This window comes from Anser brachyrhynchus (genome assembly GCF_964034855.1).
Source record: "Anser brachyrhynchus genome assembly, chromosome: 11".
Classification (NCBI taxonomy): domain Eukaryota; kingdom Metazoa; phylum Chordata; class Aves; order Anseriformes; family Anatidae; genus Anser; species Anser brachyrhynchus.
Genome location: NC_137706.1, coordinates 19,051,384 through 19,059,379, shown reverse-complemented (window position 1 = coordinate 19,059,379; position 7,996 = coordinate 19,051,384). Strand labels below are relative to the sequence as shown.

The following is a 7,996-nucleotide window of genomic DNA, read 5'->3' as shown; positions in this document are numbered from 1 at the left end:
TTTCTTTCCTAAGCAATGATCTTAAGTTTTAAAGAATGCTGCTTAGTTAGGAGTGCATGTGTGTGTTTGCATTTTGGCAAGGCAGCAAATAACGTACGATATTTATGTCACCCGAGGAAAGCATTTCGTGTATTTGCCAAGAGCGGCCCTTTGCAAGGTATTTGATCCGCGCTCTCCGAGCCGCGGTGCCAGGGGGAGGTTAGGTACGCCGGCACAGCGGCAAAGGGAAGCTCCATCCCATCTTCACAGCGAGGAAGGGCAGCTTTGAAGGCAGCTTTCAGATCTTGTTTCGGCAGCGAGGAAGGGCAGCTTTCAGATCTCGTTTCAGCTCAGCCCCTTTGCCTCAGTGCAACGGCTTCGGGCCTACGTGCGAGCACGGCGCAAGCGAGGCCGGCCTGCTGTCAGTTGTGGCAGCATCTCCCCCGGGGAGCCGACCCGCTCCATCCATCTCACCGTGCAAACCCAGCCACCAGCACAGCGCCAGGAGCTGGGGAGAATGTGACCAGCTCATCCTTGTCACCGTGTCACCCCTGGCCCAGCGCAGGCCGGCACCGGGGCCTAGCGGTACCGAGTGCAGCCTTCCCACAAGGAACAAGGCACCTCACTCCCTGCCCTCCTCTTCCTCAGGGCTTCCGCCCCCCTCCCCGTCTCAATTAGGCAATCTCCCTAATTGCTACCAGGTTCTCACCTGATGGCAGCTGCATGGTGCTAATTGCAATGTGCCAGCTAATGTTTGCTAAAAACAGTTCCCCCCCCCCCCCCCCCCAATGTCGCACTGCCTAGAACTGACTGCACCCACTAGGAAGATGTCTGAGTGTGCTTTAGCCTTATTTTGCTCTCTGTTCCCCTGCTTGCTTTTATCCATGGGTGTTACTAAGAGCAGGATCTGTCCTTGGCTGCTCGCTACCAGCTGCTGCTCGCTCGTTTGGAAAGGCAAAAGCCCTGTGCGTCGCTCACACCTCTGCTAGCCCTGCAGACCCCTTGCACTGAAATCTCTGCGCCAAATCCAACCATATAACATTTCATTCAGAGAATTTCTCCGTTTTCTTTTCTCCTCTTTTGCTTTATCTCTTCCTTCTATCTCCAGCCTGTCAGGACTTTCACATACCTGCGGCTGACAGCTAAAAGATCAGGAACTTTGATGTTGTAAGGGATATTTTATCTCGGGTAATTCTCACCAATTCATACGTTATTGTGTAGGATATCCAAGGACTCTGAGTGTGAGCAACGCCTTTGTCTGGTAAGATGAGAGCAATTTGCAAGCTTTTCTGGGAACAAGGTCCAATAAAGGGACTTTAGAGATATAATCTGTCAGCCCCATTGAGAAGCACCCTGACAGCAACCTGATGATTATTGACAGTTTAAGCATCAGCCAGGACAGGACAAGGCTGGGGGTATGAAGTTATTTGTAGCAAGACATTGTTCACAGAGGAAGCAAAAGAAATCCTTTATACCCAAATTCACCACGTTTTTGCTGAGTTTCTCCTCACACGATTGACCCGACCGCGAGCAGCTGCTTTTTGCCAGGAGTCTGACAAACCCCACCCCTCTGCGGCCCAACCTCTGTTCCTGAGGTGACCTGACGATGCCCCATGCTGTGTTCGAAATCCTCTCCTTCGCCCCATAACTCGCTCTGCTCTGTTACACCGCCTTGCTCCTGGTGAGGCCATACGAGCATCGTCCTGCCGTCGTCCCTTGGAGCGTGGCATGGAGCATGTCAGGATGCTCCGCTGGCCTCTTGTCTTCGTTACCTCCTGGCTCACATCACTGGAACGTCGCTGGGTTCACTATATTTGATTATGGAGGAGTTTCCCCATTATTAAATGTACTCCTGGATTAATTTGTATCCCTCACTAGACAAACATTTGAATAATTTATTTGCAGAGACATCAGTATCTTTGTTTCTAATAAACACCCTCACATCTTTATGAACTTGATAATCCCAGATCATCATCAGTGGCTGCACTTTGTCTCTCACAGCAGTTATCTTGGGATAAAACCTTTCTGCAGAGGCAAGGAACAGGTCTGTGTCCATCCAGCCCAGTCTATAACCATGCCCTTGTTTTCTTGGTCATGAAACTGATGTTCCTATGTGTTCCTCGGAGGTGTTTAAAGTTCCTGAGTAATTGCTCTCTGCTTCCCGATGATCGGGTAAGCATGTTGGTGCTGATCTTCATGTCAACATACAAGCAAGTCTTTAATTGCTCCCCATGCTCCTTTTCCCTCAACACTCTCTCAAATCCTCAGCCACCCTTCATGTTCTCCATCCTCATCAAGCATCAACAGCAAAGAGGCAGTGAGCAGCCGGACCTCCAGAGGGGAGGAGGCCCCGACCTCCAACAGATGCTCCCAGAATTGCAGGGGTGCAAATTTCATGATTCCAGCGCATTCTCCTCCGAGTCCTATAGGAGGGTCGCTCTGTCACACAGACAGAAAATCTGCCCAAATACACGTAAAGAAAACAAAACAAAAAAAAAAAAAAAAAGGAATTTTCAAGCCACCACTGGCATCATGTCAACACTGGGACGTGTACAAGGGGTTCATCGCCAGGCAGGCTCCAGCCCCGAATCAAAACATCGTTCCCAGTGACACTCTTTCCCACAACAGTCTGCAGTGAATTGTGTGTGGGCTGCTGAAATGACACTAATTTGCACCTCCCTGCTCATTGTGTACGCCAGGCTTCATAACTCTGTTGAGGTAGAAGCCTGGCATTGATAACTGCACGGAGCGTTACTTGGCGATGTCATTTGCACATTTATTCACTGGAGTTTGATTTTCCAGATTGTGCTGCAACTTTGGCACAGGGCGTTAAATGATTTATTGCAGAGAGACCGTGGCGAGGCCAGGAATAAACCCCAGGTATCGCTAGTCCCAAGATGCTATGACAACCAACTAGTGTTAAAAAAACCCTCCTTGCCACCATCTCGCACCTTTATTTATCAGCAAAAGCAGTTTTTTGTTTGTTTGTTTGTTTCTTAGCAAGATGCTGTTTCACGGGAGACCACTAAAAATGAGATTTATCTTCCTTGGAATAACTACAGACTCTTGCATTTGTAATTCACTCCCCTCCCATTTCTAATCTCATTTCTATTGAATGTATTGTTTTTCTTTCCATTATTTATAAAATGAGATCATTAAAATAAGAATTGGAGCCTGACAGGTTTGGGGCAGGAAGAAATTTCACTGCGGATGAATCCCAAACATAATACCTTGGTTTACCGCAGAGCGTTTCTCAGTGAAAGGGCAGAAAAGAGCTATTTCTTACGCCGCTGATTCATGTTTCTGTTTTGACGTTTTGGGGACAAAAGAGAAAAAGAAATGCTGAGTCTCGGAGTCTACAGCACTTTCTGCAAGAGGCAATGTGGGACGATGGCGTGTGTGACATTTTGGGGGACAGGGACGCTGGGCTGGAGCCTTCTTGCACCGGTGCAACCATGAAGGCACCTCCCAGCCCGGCCCTGCTGCAAGCTGTGCCCCACCAGCCGATTTCAGTGCCCGGCCCCAGCAAGGGCTGCAAGGTGGGGATGTGGAGATGTGAGCCCCACGGGCTGAGCTAAATGCAGGGAGCAATTACCTTTTGCCTAAAAATCGGCCCAGCCACCCCTTCCTCAGGTGTGATTTCGGTGCTGCTGTGGTCCCCGTTCTGCTCCCAGCCAAAGCAGCGATGAAACCCTCGAGGAGCCTTCCCCCCCCCCCCCAGCAGGCTGCATGTCAGGGGTGGGTGAAGTGACTCGGCTGGAAAGAATCTGGGGGGCCTGGAGGATGCTCTGTTAACGCAGGATATTATCTGACCCTTGGTAATAGAGCAATATGTTCCAGATGCAACGGAGAGATTTGGGGAGGGGGTGCTGGGGAACTGCTTTGTTTCCTTAAACAGCTATTCGGGGAAAAAACAAGCAAACAAAATCTGATGTATCTAACTGAGCACAAATCTGGTGTAATTCCGCTGCAAACTGCAGCTTTACTCCGGATTAATACTGGTGTGAATAAGACTAAGGTTTGGCTGCAAGTCTCAGCTCTCCCCTCATTCCTGAAAGATACAAACACGAAGGTCTAAACATCTACAGTTATGTATTGCATAAAATATTTCCTGGCTAGGAAAACCTCGTGGGACAATGATCAGGAACAAGATGGTGCAAATAATCAGTTTAATTGAAAGTAAAGGCACATTACTGAAAATAGAGGGAAGAAAGAGATTTTTCCTTTGCCAGCTTTAATACAAGCAATATTAGTAGCAGCTGCATTTCAACCCATTTTGCAGATAACCCTGAGAGGGGCATTCTGAAAGCTGAACGGTTTAATTGCATAGGCTACCCTTTAATTTAGGGTGCTGAGAATGATATGAAGGACTCATTAAATTGGGGCATTAACCATAGCAGAAAGTAAAGTAGTTTCTTTGTTGCAGAAGACTCCTTCTACCCGACTACTAAATTGTTCACGGGAACCGCGGCGAAGCAGGATGGGTAGATGGAGACATGTTGGGATGGAGGGAAGGAAAGGAAAAATAAGAGGTAAAGGCACTGCAGGTTGTATGTCACTGCTGAGGGTTATTTCAGAACTGGCCAGTTACTGCTGCCAGCTGGGGCACAGTAAGGCACTGCACGAGGTCAGGCCGAAATCCCTGGGGCAGGGCTGCTCCCCATGAGGCAGTAGGGTGCTGATGCCACTCTCCTTCCCCCGGAACAGAGCACAAAGCTGGAGATACTCCGCAAGCCTTTCCTTCCACCCGTCTCGGTGTGAACGTAACGAAGCGCTGCACGCCAGGCGCTTCGCTCGGTGGTGGCACCGGTTTAAACAAACCGCGGTGAAGATCTTTCAGCAGTTGTCTTTGCGTTTGGAGTATTTTGCTGTTTGGGGGACTTGCTGTCCTCTCCTTCTACCCACTGTAAGGTCTCCGTGCTGACTGACCTGTTTTCTTACTGGGGGACACCACGGAGCTGACGCATGAAGCACGGCCAGCAGCTGTCCAGGAGCCGTGGCACCATCAGCGGGCTGGGAAGGCCTGGCTGCATCCAAAGCCTTGAGCAGGAGTCACCAGGTCACCGTTACACGTAGAAGCCACTACAGGGACACCAGCACACACCATGAGATGAGGAGCATGTCGAGACATCGGGTTCACCCTCCTGGCCCCCCAGGAACACAGCTCAGCCCCTAGATGACCAGGAGCATCGGGACTTCCCTTCTCTTTAAGCATAACCTCAAAGCCAACAACAACAAACATCGCTCTCAGAAGTGCAGAAGAAAGCCTCGCGGCGTGAACCTCAAGGGCTCGAAGCCTCGGAAGCAGGTGACTGGGAGGGGAAAAGCCCCCATCCCAGACCTGCTGGGTGTCACATCGTGACCACCACCTCGCCGTGCACGGCAGGTGATGCCGGTCCGGTGGGGAGAGCAGGGAACTTGGTCTGAACTGGAAGCAACTGGTCCCAGGAGCTCAGAGCCCAGTCCCAAAGTGGGGTGAAGTTGGAGTAACGCTGCCCTTGCTCCCCAGCAAAACAAAGCCTTTTTAATGACTCTTTCCCCAAGCTCAGGATTGGGTCCATAAAACAGAAACTGTACTTCGATACCAAATGAAAAACATTACTCACAGACTGTAATTCCTTTCTGCAAATACCGGAGGAGAATATTTCATTTGGCAAACAATTGAGCCTTACAGTTTAGAGCTCTTAATGTGATTAGGGACAGGTTCTGCAACACATTTGTAACTCCAGGTGATTTTGCTATATCTTTTTGGACTGTGACCAGACATAAAATGCCCTTTTGCTAGATTTGGATCCAACTGAAATTGAGGAGAATCAGATGTCGGCAAGTCCTTTCCAGTTTGATCTTTACCCATGGGTATCACAACACGCTTCAGCTACAGACTGCGCAGAGCAGCTCTGCAATCGTGGGCTCTTTTTTGCATTAAGCACATCTCTGCTCCGCTGAGTGATAGCTCTCCTGCAGCACGCACTCCGTAAACAAGCAAGCACTGCTCTGAATTACCACGATGTACTTACGGGGCTGGGAGAGAGAGCAGGATACTTCCACTGGCCCTACGGACACAACTTCACTTCCTTTCCATCTTCCCAAGTTACTTCAGGAAACTCAAATCTGGCTCGGAGCAAGCTGAGACAAGGTGCCCCCAGCATTTCATCCTGAAATCCCCGTGTTTTGTGGGACCAGATGCCTCGGGGAAGTTTTCCACTCTCACACCCCATCTCTAGCGGTGTTGCTGCCTTCACTACCAAAGGTGAGGCTGCCAATGAATTAAATAAAATTAATTTATTACCTACACAGGAAGGAGGCAGAAAGAGAGCACTAAAGAGAAAAGCTAAATTATTCTGCATGTGCAGCTGAGAAACAAAACCAAGCTTGACCTTTAAGCCATCAATAAGAAAAAAAATCCTTCTTTTCTTGCTCATGAGGACTCCGTGCTGGCATCACAGGCGTGGGTGCTCTGGCTGTCCCCAGCCTCCCCCGCGCCCCACCAGGAGCTTCTCGTGGGGGCAACAAGCATTGCTAGCCGAGGAGCCACCAGCCCCTCAGCACAGCCCGAGTAAGACGATACTATTGAGTATTTATGGCAAGCTATAAAGCAGGAAAAAAAAAATGCATGCCCGAACAGATTTATCACTCTCCAAAAGGAGGAAAGTTGCACTAAGGACAGCCCCACATCACTCTCCTAAGCAGGTAGGTCAACGAAGCGTCAGCGATGGGAAAAACAGATCAGGGCCGTGCACATTAAGGCCTTGTGTCCACGGAATGGCCATCACAGCCGAGGCACGATGCAAAGGAATACGCTTGAAGTGTTTTACGACGTCGTTGATCTTTGCGACCCCAATAGCTCTGCTTTATTCACGCCAAGGGAGGGCAAGCTGCTCGCGGACAGGTGAGGCTCGCGCTTCGCTGGGCGGCAGCGGCAGATGGGAGGGAGGAGACGCGATCGTTTCGGGCTCTGAAAAAAGCAGAAGAAGGTGTGAGGGCTGGAACTGGAAGTTAGCAACATGCGAATTGGAAAGGAGACATCTGGTTTTCAACAAGGGCAGCCAGCCGCCGGAATACGCCAGGAATGCCGCGGATTCCTTGTCCCTTGCTGTCTTCAAAGCAAAGCGTGAGCTTCGCTTCTGGAAAGCCCTGGTCCTGAGCCCGGGGGGGGACACACAGCTTGGTCAGCTGCTCTGAACCCACAGGGCTGCTGGCGATCACACCGAACGACCAGGAGCTACAAACACCCAGCCTGTGCCGAGCTGTGGGCACTGCAATGCTTCACCAGGCAGCTCCTGCGCACGGCTGCTCGCACATCACATATGGGTGCACATGCCTAGGGATGGTTACAGGAGCCTGGGTGCTGGCACCAGGCAGAGACAAGCTCAGCGGCACTTCAGTAAATCCAAATAAACCAAATAGCTCAGGATTTTGTCACAGAATCAGAGAACGGTTGAGGTTGGGAAGAACCTGTGCCCTGAAGACCTCCACAGACGGACACTCCCTGTCCCTGTGTTTTGTTTTCCAGATTTATTTATTTATTTTTAATTTGCTGTGGGACAAACTTGAGGGCCAAAACAACATTTCATACCTATTTCTCCTTTTTTTTTTTTTTTTTTTTTTCCACCTGCATTATCCTTTTGCACCACACGCAGTCCCTAGGGCACTCGGCTGGGATGTGAGAGATGCAGGTGCCAGCCCCGGGGGGGGTTCTCTCATCTTCTGCCGAAACTGTATCCGAGGAACCAGGAGAAAAACCCCACGACACGGCAGGTCAGCAGGCGGCACACAAATCAGGCAGGTCCCGCGACCTCGCGGTCATCCCCAGGAAGCAACAACTGCGAAAAGCCTGGAGCAGCTGCGGTGGCCGTCAGGGGGCTGAAGCCCCTCAGATCACTTCTGTTTGCCTGGGGAAGCCTCGGGTTCCTCTCTGCAGTGCCCGACCTCAGGCGCCTGTGTCCTGGGACCAGAGGGTAACACAGCAAAAAACATCGATGAAGGGGCTCGGGGTATAATCTTCAACAAGAACACG

The 7,996-nt window shown here is 50.4% G+C and overlaps 1 long non-coding RNA gene across 1 annotated transcript in view; it reads right to left on the bottom strand.

The window, feature by feature from the left end:
• Positions 1–849: 849 nt before the first annotated feature.
• LOC308201006 overlaps positions 850–7,996 on the bottom strand; it is a 28,048-nt gene continuing 20,901 nt past the window's right edge. Inside the window, exons 2-3 of the long non-coding RNA XR_013955993.1 lie at positions 7,592–7,924; positions 850–6,934 (exon numbers count right to left, since the gene is read on the bottom strand). This is a non-coding gene — a long non-coding RNA (uncharacterized lncRNA). The remainder of the gene's footprint in view (positions 6,935–7,591; positions 7,925–7,996) is intronic.